Raw genomic sequence first — 23,558 nt, forward strand, 5'->3', positions numbered from 1 at the left:
CTTCCTGGGAAAGGTATTAAAGCGAACTACATGTGGAGACTCTGGGGAAAGAGCAACATCGGGCTAACAAAACGGAAACACTGTATTGCGTTATGCCCAAATTTACCGACATTAAATTCCCTTTGGCTTCTTTGGGGCATCTGGAGAGGGACAGACTGTCTTTGGAGATTTCATTACCATAAGCGGAACGGTTCATTAATCGTACCATGGAGACTTTTTAGCAAATCTGAGACATATAAAGAGGTACTGAAAAGGTCATGCGGTTTAATGTAGGATAAATAAATGTGATCTTATTTTAGTAAGAGTCCATCATATTTCAGTGTTGGCAAAGACTGTGTCAAATGCCAGAATCTTTAGTAAGCAGGTTTGTTTACTGTTTTATATATCTCACAGAGAGTAGAGAATTACTTTGATTGGAAGAAAAGTACCAATAATATGTCAAAATAATATTAATGTCTTTCTCACCCTTACCATGGTTTCCTATTCCAAATGACTGAGGTTACAAAAAACAAAGCAAAGAAATCAATAAGAGGGAGCTTGATAATATGAAGTCCAAGACAGAAGAAAAATACTCAAAATGCAGAAGCAGCAATACGGCTTGGCAATAAGGTAAATATATATTTATTTACAGAGATCCGTTATGATATATATTATGATATTACACAGTGAGTTGAAATGTACATAACAGGTAACTAAAAAGGGAGTATTTATTAATAAATTTATGAATCCATTCCTTATTCTCTTTCAGGAACTTAACTGTATGACTGAATATTTAAGGCAGAATATTCAAGGTGCATGTGATACAAACTTTTTAATGAGGTATTAAAATACTTTACTCAGAATGCCCAGCCTAAATATCAGACTGGTCAGCTCAATATACCAGCTACAAATTGCTTCTGATAGTAAGTTGCTGAACTAAACAACTCCAGAAAACCAGAACAGATGCTCTCTGGGATAAACAATCTGGGTCATTTTTGTAATTATGCATTTGCATGAGAACTAAATCACTCTGTAGAATAAAATATTTTTTGGACTATATTCTTTGTTAGTCATTAAGCCAAGTGACACAAGTGGCTCTGATTATGGGCTTTTTGGCCTTCCTGTTCTACAATATTCAATTCAATGAACTCCTTAATTATTCAGTCCGCCTGTAAAAGATAAAAAGGGAAACAAAGCCTATGTGGTTAGCCTGTATGTAACATGAATAATGGGTATTATTTTTAAGAAGTCAGGAAACTTAATGCTCACCTTAACAGGTTAGAAAATGCCCGTCTAAAAATTTTATGAGAGCTGGTTTCTCTCAAAATCCATCAAAGGGAAGTAAATAATGTATGTGAAAAATTAATCTGTCTAACAAGCAAAAGCACATTAAAAAAAGACTCTACTACTTTGACTATTTTTACTTCCACAAACATGCAAATAACATGGGTAACCACAAATTTTTCAGATCTGATATGCATATATCGGTCCATATTTTTGTCCATATGGTAAACCCCACCACAATATGGATAGATAAGGTAGCAGTGGGCCTTGTACTAACTGGCAGGAACTTTACTTTCCCATAAAGTATCTCTGATATTCTGATATCTCATGGGATTGATGAGTTGATCTAAACCTAGTGAGTCTTGATATTCACACGAGTTTCTCCTTGTGATTGCCATATAAGAAAACATTCTCCAAACGTTAAAATTTAAGGCCATTCCTACAGTAACATTATTTAATTGCTAAAAGGTTGTAATATTCTCCTGCTTTCTACGAAAATCTTGTTAAGTGCTTTGTCCCCATGAAACACACTCATTCATTCGTTTATTGAAATGCTTGCTTTTATGTTTAGTCAATATGACATTTAAAAATCTAGTCAGATGTTGCAGATGTTTAATTTGAGATAGTTTTCAAAAAGGTTAGTATTCAGAAAGTGGCAACAATATGCACTGTTTCATCTGGAAATCTGGGAAATGTGGATACTCTAAAATTTGGCTACTTCCAGAGAAGTAATTTTCCTGACGTGAACACTTAAACAGAAAAAATTTAAACAGTTTGTTTTGTAGAAGTTATAACAACTTAAGAGTTCAAAGGAATAAAGTATTTTAAACTCTATATATTATATTCAAGCAAAATTTCAAAATTAACAGAAATGTATAGTCAATATTTAATTCTATGAAATCCGTCTCATTTTTTTCTTTGTCTCACACTCCTTGCCCTCCTTGGAACTGAAATAAGTGAAAAAATGAAAATTAAAAGAAGAGGAGGAAGACTTTTCTTTACTTCCTACTGAAAAAAATATGAATTCTTACTAGTAAGAAGCTAACTGCTATTTTAGGTTTTTAGTGTATTCTTATTGCTAGTGATAGAAAAATACTACATTTGAAGATTTTAAATGTTGCTTTTATTTACGCGACATGTACTACTTTTCACTTACATTTCCAGCTTGGGGGGGTGGGGGTGGGGGGGGTGGGGGTGGGGGTGGGGAAGGTGGGGAGAATGAAGGAGCATAAGTATTTGCCATTATTTCAACATAAAAATGTCAAACATCATAAAAATATTTTCCTGCTATTTCTAGAAGCGATATTTCCCCACAGAATGCTGATATCACAATCTTTTTGAAATATTCTCATTTAAGATGCCAGACCTTTCAGCTAACGCTTTTTATGAGTTTAAAGGCGTTAGTTTTCACGCGTAACGTTCACTGAATTACCACACTTGAGGATTACATTCACCAAAGACTTCAGGGACTTGAAATGAGCTTAAGGTTCAAGTTAAACACTTAAGAGCACTAGTGTGGTCCTGAAGCTCCTGGAAATCCACTGCCCAGCCCAGGGGGAACCCAGCACTGGACCTTTTCCTTCACAGCTTTTCGGTGAGGAGAGGTGTCACTCAGTCTGCCCCTGCAGAGCAGCTCTGCCAGTGGGTGCTGCATGTCAGGGACCTACCCAGGCACAAATCGCTTCAGGGTGGTTTAGCTCGTGGCTCCTTCCTGCAGGGAGGCCCACATCACCCTGTATTTCTGGTCAAAAAAAGGTCTGAAGGCAGATATACCCTGGGAGCCTGGATTTGGAGTGATTTATGGTTGGGATTTAAGCTGGGCTTGTGCTGACAGAGAAACAGGGTCTCACCCCCATGTGAGCACTGAAGCAGTCACGCCAGAAAGCTCCTCTCCTTCTCCCACCTGAGCTTCAGAGGAAGCAAAAAACCCCAAACCAAACATGTAATCAAAGAATAGAGTCCACCCCCACTAACCTGATGACCTCTGCATGCTCAGTGTGAGCATCCTCAGCACCGACAGCAATGAGTGCTGTGCTCCCACAGCCTGAAATGCAGGCTGTCCCTGTGTGAGCCTTCAAGCTCCAGTTGGGCTCTCCTCACCTAATCCGGCATCTCACATAGCAAGAAAAGCCCATGCATCCCTCTGTGCCCGTGGCACAGTCAGGCTGTGAACCCCATCCAGAGCAGTGCATGGGCCGTCCTGCAGACTGGGCTGGCCCTTCAGCAAGCGGTGCTTACAGCAGGACAGCCCTGCTGATAATTTGATTTCTTATAATAAAGCAGCTCCAGTCATCTTTCCCCTTTATGTTTATTATTTAAGTAATTTGTCAGACTCACTCAGTGGCAGAAGCAAGGCCTGATAAGAAAGGAGTCTCTGTCAGGTTGCTTCTGTTAGTTTAGTCCTAAAACAAATTTAAATAAGATTTTAATGATGTAAAAGGCCTCTGTTAGACATACATTAAAAAGTATGAAGAACTGACTCCACCACAAACACAAATCAGAATGTGAACTATTTTATGAGCTCAGTCAGTTTTAGGTCTGTGTGAAAATACAACTTTATTCTTGGTGAACTGAAGAGTATAAATAACCAAACTAATTCTTCAAGGAGAAGCCTGAAGGTGCAAGCAAAAGAAGCCTGAGAAAAAAAAAAAAAAAAGCCACATAGATATGGGGTATTTCTTTTTAACATCATCTGTAAGTACAGTATCTAGAATATAAATATAGCTCTGATGCATCAGGCAGAAAGATACTTTCAAGAAGATTTCTGCATGAAAATATTGAAAGATTAGTGAACATATATTAGAGGGGATATTTTAGTCTTAACTCCTATCCTTAAAGAAAGTAAATCCTTTCAACAACAATCCTCAATGCCTTTCCATAAATTTGATATAAACTTCCCACCTCCATTTAGATTTAGGAGAACACTGGAGAACTTTCTCCTTGTTTCTCTAGTGCTAAGAAATTTCATTTCTAAGATGTGCTGGAAATTAATTTCTTCCATAGATTTCCTTCTCATGTGCTGCATTCAGTATACCAAGCTAGCAACGTGCTTTGACAGCAGGACTCGAGTTGTGTGCCTGCACAGCCCTGCAACACGGCATCGCCATTACCGGTGTCTGGCCATGGGTTTTGTGCTGGATTTGCCAAGCCTCAGTGCTGGAGCCTGTCCCACTTGCACGGTCCGACCTGCCCACAGCTTCACTTTAACTTGCTTTACCTGTAACTGCAGTTTTTCTTCTGATCAGGTGCCTGTGGCTCGTTCTGTGGCTGCACAGTGGCAGCAGGAGGAACAGCTGAGGCTCTGGGATGTGCAGATGCGGGGTGCGGCACAGGGGAGCCCCAGCACCAGGTGACAGGCGATGGGGGAAAGGTTTGGCACAGGAGACCCCACAGCTATAAGCAATTCACCAGTGTCAGCTAAAGAAATACAGACCTGGATCTGGACAAAACTGGGTTTAGGGGCAGCAAGAAGAACAAAGAAACAGTGTCTGCAAAGTATAGTATACGCAAAAGGCTCTAGCCTTTGCAAATTCAGATCTGATGTGGAGCTCAGACCAATGAAGAAAGAGCAAAGATGTAAAAGCGTGTTGGCTAACATGTAAAAATTAATCCAAATAGATCCTAGAGTGAGGAAGAAACAGTCAACCTCAACATCAAATCTCTCATGGTGAAGGACTACAGGTGCCAGCAATTCGCCATAACCCTGCCAACTCCAACACCTGAGCAAAAGCAGCAGCTCTTGGGCCCAAAGGAGCCAGGGAAAGGGGAGCATTACACTGGGAGAAGGGGTAGAAACTAAGGGGTGTGTGTGTCACAGTTTTAGCTGTATTATTATTACTACTACTATTGAAACTTCTTCACGGATGTATTCTTTCTTTTTCTGTAATAATTATATCTGGAGTAATAATGATTCTTGAACTAGACTGCTAAGGTTTCAATTATATTAACAATATATTCCTCTCTTTATATATAAGTTGTTTCCTCTTTGCCCACAAAACAAGATATTGGGCATAACAACTAGTTTCACTAGCTGTAAAAAATGTTACTTGTTAGCAATAGTGAAACTATCTCTTGACTAAGCAGTCTTACAACTTTTAACCCAAAACTGGTATCAATCAGTTTCATCTACATTTCACAAGATTGAAAGGAAATTGAGAGATTTTCAGGTGGTGTAAGCAGGCTTTACGTTTTGGTTGTGTGGTAAAAATGGAGCCCTGATTTCAGGCTCTGGTTCTGGGACACATGGCTTCCTTGAAAACCTGAGGTCTGGCAGGATAATAACACTTACTGTAAGGGTAAAATCTTGCTCTCTGAAGTTAGTGGGAATTTTGCCACTCACTCACCCAAGAAAATTTTACCCGAAACAAACCCTTCACGCAAAGAAGATGAGGAGGAGATCAGAATGGGTCACAGCTGTCTGCTCAAGCTTGAGCCCGCTGTTGGGACTGAGTATCGCTACCGTCCCCTGTGCGCTGCTGGAAGTAAAAGCACGGACGCAGTCCACACAAGTATTGTGGCAACACACAGTAATCTGGAGCTGTTGTCTGTCAGATTTTCCAGCTGCGGTATGGAGACACATATGAGTGCATTAGATCAGCTGATGTCATAAAGCACATTATAAATAGAAAAGACAGAAAAAAGAAAAAAACAGCAAACAAACAAAAAAAAAACAATAACAAAAAAAAACAGCAAAAAAACCCCAAACAAACAAACAAAAAAACCAAAAAACAAACAACCAGAGAACCAAAAAAACCCCAAACCAAGAGGAACATATCACATGAAGCTGTGATTAAGGACCATTTGTTTTAATTCTCCAAAATAACATTATTAGAGTTATGGCTATCTGGAATGACTGGAAGAGAAGGTGTACATAGATGTACCACAGCAGAAAAAAAAATCCGCTAGGCATGTATGTATACTTATACATGTCATTAATTTCCTTTAGGATGTGTGACATGCAGGAGTAACTTTGGTTTAATTAAGCTTTAGGTTATAACATGTATACATGAGTACATATACATGGAGGCCACTTCATAACTGTTGACCATAAACATAATATTTTAGTTCCTATATAAAATTTATGGGGAGGGGGTTTGGCCAATTTCAGTCAAGTTATATCATGTAAAGATGTAAGTCTATAAATCAAGAATGAAGGGAATATGGATGACCTCCTCAAACTGGGTACACTTCATACACCCAGGAAAGTTCTCATGCTGTTATGGGGATAACTGGTGATTTGGCATCCCCAAAGTATGAGGCTCCACACAATGCTCTCCCGACTTCTGCTCAAGAAGACATGTGTCCAGAGCTACTTTTGTTGCTTTGTTACTTTAGCCCCTGGGCTTGCGTGCTTATGCACATGGAGCATGGACTCCATCTACCCAACCTTAGATTTTCTGAGAAATTAAACATCTGGGTCTGAATTATTCACTATTGGATCATTTTACAGTCTGTTGACAGACACAGTTATTTCCAGAGGGCAATTCCTCTTCCTCTAAGATAGATCTTTAAGAGAAATCATCCTCTTCAAATGCCTACTTCTCTTAACTGGGCTTTGAAGGTATCCAGCTCAGACTGAGATGTCTAAAAGTTTGCTTACTTAAGCCTAAACAAGATGAATCCCTCTCAGAGTCTGTACCTGGAAGCACACAATGTTTGTTGGTCAGTTCTTGCATGTATCTAATCAGGAGGTAATAAAACAATGTCATGTGCTGTGTACAGCGCTAATGTCATGTGCTGTGAATTGGACTGTTTTGCATTCTGCATCTATTAAGTTTTGAATTTTATAGACTGATTGGTGAAGTCAGGTAATGACTTTGTAATGAACTTCTTCCTCCCCCCCCCGCCCCAGAGATTCATGTTCTGAATGATTTTTCATGACAAAACTTCCAATTTTCTGTGAAAATTTTCCAATTTATTAAAAAACTTTTGTGTGATAATTACAAGAAAACCAATCCTAAATAAGGCATGTGCTTTGTTAGAGCTGGAATAATATTAATATTAAACCCCCTCCAACATCTGAACCTTTCAGTGGGAAATAGACCCTTGTTATCAATAAGGAAAATAGATCCCCATGATCAATCAGAATTTTTAATGATGATTTTAGTTTCCATTGAAGTTTTTAAATGAACATATGAATGCTTTCATAATTAAAAAAAAAAAATCTATTTAGCTGTGCTATGAAAAACATAGAAGAGAATCAAACCTTTGCAAATGGTTATTCTAATAGCATTTTATTAGCATGTTTTTAACACATTCATTTTTGACAATTTTACTATGAAGTCTGTGTTATACCATTGCGTCAGCCATGGGATGATTCCCATCACTAAGCTAAATGCTATAAAACCATCTTTAAATGCAACAGTAAGCTTAACATAGCAAGAAAGCATCATAATCTCTGATTGGGAAGCTCATTTTATGGAGTAATTCAGGACAGGGGAGCTGAGCTCAGGAATAACCCCAGGACTGCTGCTTCCCTGCCAGATGGAAAACGTCAGGGATGATGCGTTTGGTCCCCGAGGGGAAAGATGCTGGCCCCCCCTTTGACAGCCTGTCCACTCCACACCAACTGCATCAGCCTGGGAGGAGATTACAGCTCCTGCCCTCCCGCCAGAGGGAAGGTTGTTGAAGCAGTAAATGGAGGAAGAAGTACCAGGGCTGTGTTTGCACGCAACAGGAAGGCAACGAGCAACGTTAGGAGCTGTTGCAGGCAGCCAGCCAGAGGAGAGGCTGCCGCTGCTTCACGCAGCTCCCCAGTGCCGGCCAGCAGCCAGACAGAGCGGGTCATCCCAGCGGGCACGTGTGCGCATATATACAACACACATGTACATACAAACACAGACAGACACACAGATCAGCACGGACTGAAATGCTCCGCACTCGCGCAAACACAGAGAGCATCAGTGGCCTCATCCTGCTTCCCTCTTCAGCTGATCAGGATGAAAGCCCATCAGAGAAATATTTACATGCGTAGGGATCCCTCCAGTATTCAGACCTACACAAACACACAGACACACCAAGATGTCCATATGCACTATGGATCGCTCAAGTAACAGGCCTTAGATACCCAGTGCACCCAGCAGCTGGTCTCTGGCTTCCCTGGTTGCCCCATTGCCTTGTGCCCAGACACACACACATGCAAACTTGTTTTTCTGGTAGCTGGTCCAGATTTAGCACTTACCATTAGTCAACTCCCAGACTCCACCGTCTCTCCAGTAACTGACTTGGACCCCATGGCTCCTCCAGTAGCCAACAGACAGGCCCTCTGGTCTCTCCAATATACAACTCAGACCCACGGCTGCTCCTATACCTGGCTCTCAAGCCTTTATCTGGCACACTGGCTAGTCCATCCTGATCTTTGCTAGCCATCACACAGTGAGACACAGTCTCATGTGCTCTACTTGTGGCAGCACAGATACATGCTTCCTCTGTCCCATGGTCCTGCTCCAGTTGCTGGGACTCAGACGCCCCATACATATACTTGTACACAGAATAGAGTGCCCTTACCCAGAAAAATATCCAGAAATTGAGTTTGATAAGGAGAAAGGACAGACTGCTGACTTCCAACTGGCCCCATTTGTTCCTTTACCCTCTACTTTCCCATGTTTGTTCCTCCCAAAACCACGACCCCTCCCTTTTCCATCTGAACATCCTATAACAAGTCTCGCACAATCCTCACCATCCCACCTCAGGCAGTGCCTACCTCAGTCTGTAAGAGGCTCTGGAGCAGCTCTCCCTGGCCCCACAGTGATGGATGTCCCCCAGACCAGGGGGCTGGTCATCTCCTGTGGGGAGGGATGGAGACCGGAGCACCTTTCTCTGATGAGGTTACTGCCCCCCACCCTCTGCCTGCCCATGTGCCTCTGTGCTCCTTCGTGTGTGGGGAGATGAGCCTTTAATCACATGAGCCAACAAACACGAACCAAATTAATTCCATATAAATGAAACCATTGGGAGCAACTCTCCAAAGAAGCAGGAAGCACTGGCACTGTGACATGACACCTGCTCCACTAAGCAGGGAGATGCTGGGTTAATGCAGACATGTGCGCTGCAGTAAGAATGGTGAAGTTCCTTTCTCTCTTTTTCCTCATTTATATCTTATTATTTCCTCATTTTTAATTCTTTTGCATATCCAAAACCTGCATTTTTTTCTTCCGTGCTGTTGCTGCCCTTCCAAACCCATGTAACCATTGGTCTTGGACCTCAGTGCTTGCTGTACCTGTTAGCAGGGCTCAGTGTCACCAAACACAGACACTGCAAGTCCAAGTGCCATGTGCACCTTGGGGCCACACAGTTTCTCTTGGTGTCCATGTCTACAAAATTACTTGACAGTAGCGGGAAGATGAAGATTTAAAAAGATGCAATACATGGTACCAAACACAAAGTTTAAACCTTGAAGTGGATACTGGCATTCATGGGTTTCATTACCTCAAAGCATCTCTGGTCTTGTCCCTGGGCTGCAAACTCACCTGCAGCTGGAGGGAATTAGTTGTGCCACTGGAACCTGCCTTCTGGTGTATTTTTGTCCAAAAGGAATCCAGTTTTTGTGTTCAAAGACCCATCTCCAATAAGAGTCAAAGTACACCTAGAGTCAAAGCCTCAGAACAACTGAGAAACTCACTTGAACAGTGACAGAAATGTGACTGTACATGTACCTTCAATCAGAAGAAATGTAACCAGACATTGCTTTTTAAGAGAAAAAAAAAAAAAAAAAAGAGAGAGAGCACACGGCGTTTGGCACACAGGAGCACATTTAATGCATTCCTAAAGTTCGAGTTAGTCCAAAGAAAATATAAAATGTGTATGGTGTGTGGGACCTACCCCCAGCTCCAAAGGGCTCCCTTGGTGGTGAGCACACCGACACACCGCATTCCCCGGTGACAGACCTGCCCTGTGGAAGGCAGAGGCAGCCAAACCTGGTCCAGTCTCACCCACACTGCCTTCCCGGAGGGTGCCCTGGAGCCAAGCATCTTCCCAAGTATGCACATACTTTGTATTGGGGAGATCTAGTAGGTTCATGCCAAATGACTCTGAGATTGGGCTGGTATGGGTGATTAAAGGACAGAACTTGGAAATGAACTGGGGTGCTAAGCTGTTTGACAGCACAGATGTACCTGATGGAGTTAGTACTGTCCAGGAAAAAAATGACCTAGCCACCTGCATACAAAAGCTTATTTCTGTTGGAGAGCTAGTCCTAGTATAGTATGGTTTTGGCTTTTTTTTTTTTTTTTTTTTCACTTTGAAAGTACAAGTTTTTAATCTTGTGTATTTATTAAGCAACTATTATAGTAGTTTCAGTGCAATTACAGTTAGCAATGGATTCCATATTAGTTTATAAATAAGGAATGGTATTTGTAAAAGTAGCATACTTTAGGCTCCTTGAACTAACTGAAAAATTGTAGACCGTGCCTATTACGAAGGCATGCAGGAAAGCTAATGAAATCAAGGTGGAATGTGAGTATGCCTAAACTGCAGGTTGATAAATGCCATATGGGTGCTCTTATGCAGGAATAAAATGGCTTTAATTTTCTGTAGCTTAATTCTGTTTAAATTGCTGCAAACTCTGGCCTCTTTATTCTGAGTGAAAACACATGTCCAAGGAGTTTAACATGCTTGAACTTATGCCTGTTAACTTCACCACTTGAGTATCCATAACTTTCCCAAGTCTTCCCACCCAGACTTGCCATTAAAACAAGTTATTGCTCCTACTTATATGCAAAGTGTCTAAGCAAGCATATCAGCATGCTCCATGCCAGCTGCACATCAGCCATGCAGAGCTCTTCTAATGGGCACTTTCCCCAGTGCTTGCATGTCTTTTAAGAAGTTAAAGTCCGAAAGACAGAAAAGGAAGTAATTTTAAAAGTTCAAAGAAATCTGGCCCCTTTCTATGCACCTTTTCTGAATTTGTCCCAAGAGCACTGGACCCACCTCTTTTTCTAACATGAAAAAGATGCAAGAATGGTAATGCACATCAAAAAAGACCATGGCAGACTAAAACTGATGTCAAGCTTTAGTAAGAGTGCTGCTTTCTGCCCCTCACCTCTACAGAATTTCTCAGGAGGACAAACAAGCTACAAGTTGTTCTGTTGCACCTTACCTACAAAACACTCTTCGACATTCAAAGGAGAAATACTTCTTGATACACTTTTGATTTAATTTTAATTTTAATGTTTAATATTCTATCATATTTCTTACCATTTAAAACTATGGGAACTAACAAAGAGAAAAAATAAGGAAAAAAAAAAAAAAAGAAACAGCAATAAACACAAACTGATTCACAGCTGAGGTACCATTCTATTGCCCAAACTGTCTGGCGTGCTTTTGATGTATGGGATGGTGAGAAACGTCTCATAACAGCTATTTCATTTGTCCACGCTTAAACAGAGCAAGAATATTCAGAGGTAGTGCATCACCACTAAATCATTCACTCCTTGCAGGTCTTGTTCTACGGAGCACGAAGGTGATACTGCCTTGATCTATTTTGGTGCAGACTGACGTCAGCGTGGTTCCCCGCCTGTGGCAGGGGTGCTGCTGGCATCACACAAACCACTTCCAAGGCTGTAGCCAGGCGGCCTCCCTCTTCCTATATGGATGCTAATGAAAATTTCCCAGGAACTGCCGGCTCAGAGGCTGCCACTAGTAGCTGTCTGTGCAGGCACCCACCCCGTGGGTTGGCTCAGGCCACTACTGCCCGTGTGCCCGGACAGATCCCGGCTGCTGCCACTGCTGACCCTGTCTGCAGACCCCTGGGCTTTGAGAGGTGGAGGTGGTGGGAGGGTGGGCTGCAGGGATGATACGTAATCAGAGAAGGTGTGGACAGCAGGGCTAGAGCCAATATTCAGTGTCACCACCCGTGATGCCTGCCCAATCTGCATGTGAGCAGCCCTACCGTGCAGCAGGGATTTCACAGTGCCTTTCAGTGACTACTTAGAAAAGAATTTAGAGGTGAATGATAAAATATATACCTCTATATGACTGGTTGCCAGCTCCATATTTTCATTGTCTTTAAGGAAGTTTTATATTTGCTGTGTAACCTAGAGGGGACAAAATCTAAACCTGTCTCCTTCGGATGGAAAAGTCTAACCTCCATGGATACTGTTGTTTTAATATATCTCCATAACTCTGTAGCTGGACTCTAGTTTCCCTATGAAAATAGATCTCTGATGAGAAAATCTGACTTTTTTGGAAGCTCTAGAATTATATCAATAAAATTATAGAATATTAGAATTATGTCAAGAAAAGCACAGAGTGGTTTCACTTTCGCTAAATAATCCCTTAGGTTTCATTGCTAAACCTTGCATCTCACAGTAAGTTCACATTATTTAATATGGGCATATAAAGCATCTTAAACTGTGACAAGGTGTTGTAGGTGACCTCAAATTCAACTCCTAAGGAAAAGCAAATATGCAGGGAACTTATGCAAGAAAGTAAGTGCCCAATTTCTGGACATTTTACAACCAAGAGCCTGGGAGAAAAGGTAAAAATGTAAAAAAGAGAAGGAGCTGACACAGAGCTTGAAGAGTGAAAAATATTTGCCATGATATCAAATATTTGAAAAAAGTAAAGCCTTGTGAGAGTTCAGAAGTTTTGCATATCTTACTTCTTTATTTTTAGATTTCTTTACACTTCTGAGGGTCTGGAAAACTTATAAATGCCAGGACTACTTGGAACCATACTTACTAGCTACTTAATGTATACTTGCTGCATACTCTAACTGATATACTGGTCGAATGGATACACTTAATTTGTGAGGCAATCAAAATTTTAGGGGGGGCCTCAGTGACTACATCTGGATTTCACCCCGAGTGGAGGCAACCGCACACACCTCCCTCCCGACTCCTGGCTCCCCGTGCAGCACGGAGGCACCGGTGGGCCAGCGGGCCTGCGAAAGCGTGGAGCAGTCGGGCTCCAGAGAGCGTCCCCATGGCTGCCGAGAGCACGCAGTCATTGCTATGGCTGGATAATCCACGGCTGTGCCCTCCCCCCGGCCCCACGCGTGGCGGGGTGGGTTGCAAAGGCCTCCTTCACCGGAGTGGCAGAGGGCCGGGTGGTCCTGCGTGGCATGGGGGCTTCCCACCCTGAGCGTGCCCCCCCCCCCCCCCACATCGCTCGTCCTCTCTGTCCTCCAGCAAGTCGAGGCATCCCCCCGGGGGTACCAGCGTTTTGTTGGGTTTCTCACTGTACCAAATCCCACAGGATAAAAATCTCGGGAGTGCTGTGGGACAGCCTTTTGGGAATGTCTCGGAGAGTTACAGGCTTTCTTTCTGAAATGTCCAAAAGGGAATAGAGCCTCGTGGTTAGGAGGCTGGGAGCCAGGACTTCAGGGCTGCCAGCTGTGCGTGCCGCACAGGTTGCTTAGCCTTTGCGTGCTGCCTTTTCCACCTCCGCAAGAAGAGGATTATAAATATTTCAGAGGAACATTATACATTTTCTTTTATTAATACTGGTACTGCCCGAGACCCCTGAATGAGAGATCCTATATAAACATGAAGGCAGTGACAGGCAGTTATGTCAAGCACTGGGACAAATAGAGTGGAAAAGCCTTTAATGGCTAATCCCAAACATCCACATGCGCATGCACACAGGAAAAGAAAATCTCAGCTTGCTCAATGTAATTCTTGAGAGTTGGTAGGAATTAATGGAGTTACCTGTATGGATACCATGAAGCAATAAAGACTGGAAACAGTTAAATGAGTCTGCCTGCTCCATTCGTGGCAGAAACATAAACTACATGCTCTCTGCATTCAAATGACACATTAAAAGATGTGGCGCATAAATTTGGATACACAGTTAAGGAAAGATACTTCTGGAGTATAGGAGTGTTGATACACTGGTCAGTCCTTGCCAAACACAGCATTTAAAAAAAAAAATAATCTTCCCCCAGTACCAACTTCCTATTGAATATGTGATTTACAAATGCTAATTTTATGAATTTTTTAACTCTTGTAAACTACTCTGAGGGCCTTGAATTGGGTGCAAATGTACAAAATCCTTTTTTACAGTCTGACATAATTTTCTCTGACACTTTGAGCTCCTCTAAGTAGCCACTTGAATACAAATTATAACACACTTGTCTTTTCATATATAAAGGGTAAATAGCTTGAGATATTTTGAAGCTTTATTCAAGGTGTGAGCAGTGCACACACTGGATTAATATCAGTGGGAAACTAATCTTTGAAAAAATCCAGTGTTTTCTTACCACAAATGTTCTCCTTCCTCTTTTTACTCTCTGAAAACAAAATAAGATAATATGTAACATTATGATTATACCACTGTATTTGGCATTTGCATGGTGTTTCAGTATGTGTTTCTCTGTTGCAGTTGTTACTTTAGAAAGAGCTGATGTGACAGAGAATTATGACGCATTATGACGAAACAAACTAATTGACTTTTAGGAGAAAAAGAGCAGAACAATTTATCCTAGTACTATATATCTTTTTCTGGACAGAAAGGTCATGATGACAAAGTAGCAAAATTGAAAAATGATACAACTTTCAAAAAACATGAAAAAAACCCACTTCTCTTCTCTTTGACAAGCTTGTGACGAAGATGAGACTAAAACAAACCTCCAGATACTCGATATTTATAGGCAGTGATGAATGATGAGGTTTCCTGCTCTCTCCTCACGTGCAAGGGTGTTCTGGGAAAAGCAATGCTACTGAAGTTGATACACTAAATTCCATCTTTCATACACTTAACACTCACTTGCTCAGTGCTTTGAAGTTAATGGAGTTATTCTGGAGTTAATTGGGTTTAACTCAGTGGAAAAGTGGACCTACTCGAAGGAGCATTAACACAAAAGACTTTGGAAGCAGGCCTTCACTGCTGGTCAGAGAGCTTAACAGAGCATAGGAAAAGGACGTCTTAGAAAGAAAGGAGGACAGGAGGGTGATGCAGAGGTAACTTGCCCACTCTTTTGAATTGGCAGCTGTGTCACACGCTGTGATGAGGAGGCACTCAGCACCACTCTCCACCAGTTCCAATCAAATATCTTCTCAGTTCTTCATCACAAAAGTGATGTCTATGAGGTAAGATGAACAAAAGAGGACTATCTCAGTGGTTAGCACAGGTCTGAGCAGATATGGGATAATGTTTGCAGAGATCAGAATTAGTTAGTCATATCTGATGCCTCAAATTTATACATGCAACTGCACTAAAAAAAAATAGATCCAGAAAATATATTTTATTGCACATTGTTTAAAAATCTGTCCAAATTAAAAGATTACATCAATTCTAGCTTCTCACAGTAACATTGGATCAGCTGGTCAAAATAATTTTTGTAATCTCAAACCAAGAATGATGCCACCAGCTATAACCTAAATTCCTTCCATGGTTACTGTGTGCATTTGCATAGTAATTGCATTTACAGTACAGTATGCAAGCCCATATAAAATGCCCTAAATGAAATTCATCCCTAAGACTTTTATATCCTTCAAATACATGCATATTAACCAGCAAGGTTTCCTCTTTCACATACTGACTCATTTCCTTCTTCAGTAAATGATCACCGTGTAACTCACTGAGTTTCTCCATGATTATTGGCAGCTATAAGAAAGATTTCTTGCACTAACAATAAGACAGGTGCCATGGAAATTGGGATACATTCATGTCACTTTATACATTTGTGAACAATTTAGCCTGTAATTACTGGAGATGGTGATGGTAATTTTCTGTAGAGTGCAGAAGGATGTGTCACATGTAAAACCTGCTCAACATTTTCTCCTGTTGAGCTGTTACTTTTTCTCTCCTGGACTGAAAGGAAAAAACAGGTGATTGGTAATTTTTCAAATACATCACACTGGGTTCATCTTAGATTCACTGCTAGTATTGCCAGCAGGGAGTACATTTCCTTTTGGTATAAACTATGGAAAAAGGCCATACTTTTGGTTGTCTAAGGCACATTATATGCTCTTGCTCAGCAAATACTGCTGTCAAAGCTCTTTCATCAAAACTAAGATGCAACATGGTCATTCAGGCCATGTTAAAATTATCTCTGAAGGCTGAAGAAGCACTTGCGTCTCATTCTCTACAGGGTTTGCCTGTGAAATTACACAGGCAGCTTTCCTCTTCTGTTTGACACCCAAGTATAACTGCTAGTGTGCTCCAGCCTCCGGCTGGATACAAGTACCTGCAGTGTGAAGGTGGCACATAGTGGATGGATATAAAGCAAGGGGGGGTTAGTGGGCAAGCAAGGAATACAGAGGCTTTTGTCACCCCCAGCATCACCGGCTGGCAGTGTGTCACCCATGTCAAATGATCAGATCTGGTCAGGTGGCCATGGAGCTTCTGTAGCTAGACTGCACATGGTTCTGAAATGTTACCTTCAGAGAGAGAGAGGCTTCAGAGAGGGGTTTTAGCTGTGGAATCATCAGAGACTTTTCATTGCTATTGGGTTTTCCAGCAGCCAAGGTTGTTAGAAAAATGTTTTTCATGTGAGGATAGTAGCCCAGTCCATGACTGCCATATGCTGACTTGGTTCTGAGCATTGCTGACTTCCAGAGTGGACAGATGCAATCCAGTCAAGTTCAAAATAACCTCATCTCTGGAGAGGAATATGTAGAATTCAGGCTGGTTCAGGAGACAGCAGCTGATCCACAAAGAAAGGGCAAACGTACAAATAAATCACTGCAGTGCCTCCAGACTCTGACCTGACCTTTGGCAGTCCCAATAGACTCATTCCAGGCTATTTGCAAGATGACTTATTTCTAAAAAGCCATATGACCACATTTGCACAAGAGGAATTCACATCAGTGTAATGCATTATGCAAGCTCTGATATGAACCTGCACACAGATGCGAGGCAGGTCTTAAATGTGATGCGGTTCCATTTTGAGTATGCAACCATGTACGCCGCAGCAGTGCAAACATTAATATGATGCTGTACCACATATCTGCAGCTGAATAGCTGGTTGAATAAATCTGGATATGCTAGTGCAAAGTCCTCCAGTGTTGTCTGACAATGTGAGAGGAAAGTTTTCTCTGAGACTCCCTCCTTTGAGAAACTGGAAGAGCCACAGATATTGATGCCCTCTGGCTAAAATGCAGGACTCCTCTTTATCATTGCTTTCCCACTGTAGTAACTTTAATAATAATAATTAAACTACATGAATTATGTGCCTTCTCCTCCTGCCTGTGTTGAGTAAGAAGAGAACCTAAGATCGATATTAATTAGATTATGTAGTAGATTCATTTAATTCCCTAAAATGCTCAGAATACTACAGAGAAGAGCACAATGGAAATGCCTTGGAAGATTAGATTAGATAGGTGTGAAACCTGGCTGTTATTGGGATTAATAGAGTTTTTAAAATTGAGATGGTTAGAAGAATCTGAAATGAGTCCATGGCTTGCATTTTTGCTGAGTAATTATTCAAACAGCCGTTGAGAGCTTTGCCAAAGTTTCTGATCTGTGACTCCTGTTTCCTGACTTCTCAGTGCTCATCTTTGCCAGCTACAGAAAGAAAACTTTCAGAACGCTGGGCTGGGGCAGCATTAGACTGTCTTAGACTGATTAACATTAGACTGTCTGGGTAGAAGGATGGCCAACTTTCAGGTGGGACTCTGAGGCTGTGAAGCTAGAGGGAGCTAATAAATGAGAGAAAATGGTTTTATTTGTAGTGTGGCATTGACTATTTGTTCTCATTCTCCTATTTTGTCAAGCACAGGTGTATAGGGGTACCTTGTAGGAAAATAAGCTGTTGTGATACTTCCAGTTGATGTCAAACCGTTTCCTGGAGATTGTACTTAGATCACCTCTTCCAGTCACCTCCAGGGCAACCTAGGGTTCTCCTTTAGGACTTATAACACTTCCAGAACATCCTTGATTTTTGGTTGCCAAAGTATAGAGAATGGGCAACCAGCTGGAGACTGTCCAGGCCCCTGCCCAGCCCTGGCTTCACTGCTGTGGGGAACGGGTGCTGCCGGCTCCAGTCTGTTGTTGACACTCAAGTCAGAGTACAGCAGAGCATGAACTTAGACCTGGAAAGCAATGACAGAGCCTGTGGCATGAATGTAGGCTCTGTCCTTAAGTCTCCAGCAGTAAATCTATCAAGGGCTGGGAATATTTCCAGGCACGAGAATGCTTGTGCTACCAAACTGCTCAAATGTTCCCCAGCACAGCTTTGGGCTATGCCAGCTAACACCTCCTGAACAAGTCCCAAAAACTGTTTGGGTGTTATCATGGCCAGCAACCATTCAAAATATGCAGAATTGTTTTTTGGAGGTAAAGGCTATTTAATGCCATGGACAGGAGCCATTCTGTAGTAGCTGAGACCAGTGCTAGAGAATGAGCCAGGCATGTTTAATTTAGAAGAGTTGAATTCATCAGCTCTAGTCCACCAAGGAACAAGAAAAATAACAACAAAAATGTTTTTGTTTAGCACTTGATCTCAGTATGTTTTGTGAGAAACTGTCTTGCTTCTCTGATTAAAGTTATTTTGACGACTCCGCCGCAGCCCAATTCCTGCTGAGTCACTTGAGGTATTTCGAATCCAACCTGTCCAATCTACCTGCCTTCTTAAATCCTTTTCTTCTAAAACCTGTCCATGTTTTGGATGTTTTGGCTTTGAAGATAATATACTTACATTTTCTCCTTGGTTTCCTCACAGTTTCAATACTCTCCCATGTCTTCCCACATCACCATTTTCTCACTCTTTTTAACCTTCCCCACCCTTAATTCCAACTGTACCTACAGATTGATCCATATGTACATTTGCTTTCATTTCCTCTTACATTCCTTGTTTTTCCCAATTTCTTGTAATATTTTCTTCTGATTATTGTATGGCTTCCTATAGCGTATTCCCCATCATTCTGTTTCACTCCTTTTAAAATGCCAACTTTTCACCTTGGTCCATCATTTCCTTCTATATTGATACTTTTCCTTCGTTATTACAGTTCTTTGACACTGGAAAAGTTCCTTCCCTTGCAAAAATACTCCCCACACTTCCCTTTCATAAAACAATCTTCCTTAGCCTTGTACTTGTTTCTTATGCTTTAACCAGGTCTGGCTGTAAACAGCAGTACAAAAAGAACATTAATGACATGGTGGTATAGAAAAGTCCAAACTATGGCACTGCTGTGATATCTGAACACTTTGCATATTTAAATAAGTCTAACATGTACTCGGGTTAACATTGATCTGCAGGCATCCTTTTGATTTGACCATCAGCATTCCTAAATTCCCTTTGATTTCAGTGTAACACCATATGGATGGACCTTTAGGTCTATGCGTAATCCCAACACAGTTCCAGGGAGAATGTGGGGACCAGGAAGGACAACTTGTAGGAGTAGGACCTTAGGTCACAAATTTCTCAAGCTGTAAACATGAAGCTTCATGTGAATGTATGAATTCTCACATGACTTCCAATCATAGCAATATCAGGGCACATCAGGGCGTATTTAATTGTGACATAGATATGTTGCTTAACACCAGGAATATTTGAAAATATGTGTCTTTCCTTTTCCTAAGAATATGTTTGAAAGTAGTAAATGCTTCTTAAAGCTGGGAAATTTGAGGCTATTTCCATAACAATAGCTTTTAGAGAAAGTTGTCAGGTCTTAGAAAAAAAGCAAACCTGTCAAGTTTTCCTGGTCATTAGGAGCCGAATTGCTCCTGCCCACTTCATCCACAAAAGCTGGCTGATATGAAGTCTTGTGGCACTGGAAGATTTATACTCTCTTTAATTAATTCAGAATAAATACTGTCCAAGCAGGATGGAGCCTGCACAGCACAAACAATGAACATGCTACATTTAAGAGGCCATGTCTGATTTTGAAGACATATGGCAGTGCTTCCTGAAGTCAGAAATAAAATGTAATACTTGTAATATGGCATGTAATACTTTTTGTACTCCACCAAATTACCAGGGAAACAGATTGTGCTTTTCTGAGTATACTGACAAATGTCCCTTCTCATTATGGTTTTGCCCTTTTACATTACCATATCATTATTCTTTTTCTTTTGTACTCCAGTGTGCAATTTAGATGACTACATTCTTCGGCAATTCTAAATGTTGTTTTATTTCCAGGATTGCTTAGAAAATTATCAGATATTTATTATACTTTCACTAATATGAATTAATCAGTAAAAATATATTCCTCAAGGGGAGCCACCCATTGCATTTAGCCAAGCCAACCGACCATTCCAAAGGTAATAAAATAGCATTTAAAACCAGGAATAAATGGTGATATTTCTTTCTAATGAGATTTCCAAGCTGACTCTTGTTGGCAGCCATTTTACATTTGTGATGCTAATAACGACTGGGAACCTGATGTTAATAATTAGTAGCTGTTTTCTTTCATAATCTTTGTCTAATAATTTTAGCACAGAAGCACATTTCCCCTGGGTTTCTTATTGTTTCAAGCAGGGCATTTGTGTTGCAGTAGCATAAATGTAGCCTTAGCCTAGCACGGTAGCTGAACAAACAAACAGCCTCCTCGAGCTCGTGCCTAAAAAAAGAAAATGAGAAGGCCCACATAATACCACCTATCTGTATTTATTTTCACAAAGGAACGGAAAACTGTACTTTTGAGATGGCAGCTCCCCCCACACCTCCAACGGGGTGGCTAACGTTCCTGAAAAGCCCTCTGCATCTGCAGGGGCACATCCACCACCCCTCTGCTGCCAGCTCATACCTTCCCTGTGGCAGCATTGCTCCTTCCCCGTGGCAGCATCACATCGACGTGAAGCTGCACCAAGAGCCTCGGGTGGGAGCAAGTGTGGGATTCGGAAACACAAGAGCCCATCACAGCGACAGGGATTCCTGCTCTTCTCAGCAACAAAATGAACCAGCCACTTGACCCATACAGAAGGAAAAGAGAAATGGATCCAATTTGGTGAGAAGAAGAGATATGAGCAGGGGAAAGATAATTCCCCTCACTGCAGGAAAGGCTGGGAGAAATTCTTTGGCAGGTGTCAATGCAGGAGGACACGTCAGATGGTCAGGGTGGTCCCTCCTGATCTTCAAAATCTATTAAGCCTTTGCACATCCTCCCAAACCTGGGGAAGGAGGAGGTCTCAGCAGGCAATTATTTGAGTCCACTGTTTAAGAGAGGCACTGGGACTCAAATTGCATGTGGAACAGTTTCTTTTTTTATTTTAAATGAAGAAACCTAATTAAAATGATAGGAATTTCCTGGGGAAATTTTCAGCCTGTTCAGTTTTTAAGAGCCTTCGTATTACAAAAGGTGTTTAAGTCCTTGATTTTTTACCCTTTAGCCACCTTTAATCTAATTTTTAATCTCTTAGTAGCCTTAATTGAGTTCTGAATACTTTAAATTATTAAACATCTTTGGGGGATTATCATTTGTATTTCTGATTATACAAACCCAATATCAATTGCACATCCTCCCCCCACCAATATTTCTGTCAAATTAAACCATCAGGGATGTAAGGCATATACTTTAAGGGCAAAATATTTGCTCTTGAAATACTATTTTAAAGACGACTTGTGCTTTCAGGCAGGTTGAAGGAGTTGAGTGGTGAGAAATGAGGAAATGGCAAGATCTCAATGTAGGCTCCACATTAAGTGAGTGCCATTGCCTTTTTGGCCTCTTTGTCCTATGGGTCGAGGCTGCCCATGGATGTGGGGCGAGCGACAGGCAGCTGCTGGTGGGGCGGTGGGCCACGCAGCCCCCCGAGGCACAGGCAGGAGAGCCGCCCGCTCTTCTCAGCTGGGATGGAGCTCCTTCCCACCCCAGGGCCTTCACACCTCCCCACTGCTCCAGTGCCAGGGTCAACTGGTCAGTATGGTGTGTCTCTCTGAATTGGCTGAGGTCTCCATCTCCACCCAAGCCCCTTTGCTCCTCTAAACTTCCCTGATCTGCCCTGCCTCTACCCTCCTCAGAGGCTTACTACAACACTGTACATCTGCTCTGGCATGGACCGTTCTCCTCCTCCTTTACCTGCCCCCTGGCATCAAGGATATTCCTCATTTCCTCTCTTCCTCCCCATCATTCCCACTTCCTCTTGGAAGACGCCTGCACTGGCAGGGACTGAAGTCCTTGCATTGTGAGGCATCGGCTCAGATACCACTCTGGAGACAAAAAGACTCCAGGGAATGGAGGACAGATGGCAGCCCTACCAGGCAAGGAATGAACCCAGTGTCTTTACTCAAGAAGAGTAGCAATGTGCTTTACACGATGTCCCAAGCTGTGAAATAAAATACTCTCCAGTAATGTGGATACAGCATCCAAAGCAGATATTTGAGCATGAGCCAATACCAATGGAAGAGCTCGATTCTTATCAAATAAAGCCTCCCTTGTAAAAATCAGGAATTTATTACTTGCCAAAACACAAACAAGCATTCTTGAGGAAAGTACTAGCTTTTTCACCTTTTTTTTTTTTAAAAAAATAATCCAGCTGGGTTTGTTAGACGTCAGGCTTAGTTACTGTTAGTTTACCTCCACTTGTTTTCATTCTCCTTCCTCTTGAAGGATCTGCTTTAATATCTAGCATCAGAAACAATGTCTTTTGAGAGCTAAATCCCTTCCCTAACTTCAGGAAAAGATTTAAACTTGTCATTGCTGAGCACCTTGTATGTTTTCTAGAGACCCTAGCAGAAAGTCCATGAAGTTTCTGGCGAACCTACAGCTATGCTTGTACCTATCACTGGTATCCACTGTAGAGTCTGGCTCCCTATCCATAAAACAAATGCCCACCCAAGGTACCAGTATTAGAACTTGGATCTAATTCTGTCCATTACCCAGGCTGAGCAGTGCTCTACTTCTGTTGTTGTCCTATTGATTAAACAGGCACAAAAAACATATTGTTAGACATACCTGAACTATTTACTGGTATTATTTACAATTTGTATTGCTGTAGCAGCTACGATTGCCAGTCAAACTCTAGGGAGGTTTGTTCTTGACAATATACCATGACAGAAAGGCAACATCTTCTGTGAGCTGGCAGGCTGAGGTGCTGATCCAGGAGGTGTGCATGCCCAAACTTATCTGCTGGGGCTGTCCATCCATGTCCATGGATGTTTGGAGAATGGATATTTAAGCAGATATATAGTCTACACTGCTGGGTTCAGGCTTGTACTTCAGTAGTAAACTCATTCCTGTTCCTTTTATTTTTCTTTCAATATTGAATTTTACTGTGTACTTACTTTTACATTTACAACCTAATAAATTGAGATTTACCCAACAAGGACATGTATAGATATATTTTTTTAAACACAGTAATTTCTAATGTGCTATATGGACCAGAGTAATTATAAAAGATGAGTTAAGACATAATTCTGCAGTTCAGCGTCTCTGCAGAAGCCTGTCCCACATGCTTTACATAAAAGGCCTGACTCA

This window comes from Tyto alba, unplaced genomic scaffold (genome assembly GCF_018691265.1).
Source record: "Tyto alba isolate M040663 unplaced genomic scaffold, T.alba_DEE_v4.0 Super-Scaffold_14, whole genome shotgun sequence".
Taxonomy (NCBI): domain Eukaryota; kingdom Metazoa; phylum Chordata; class Aves; order Strigiformes; family Tytonidae; genus Tyto; species Tyto alba.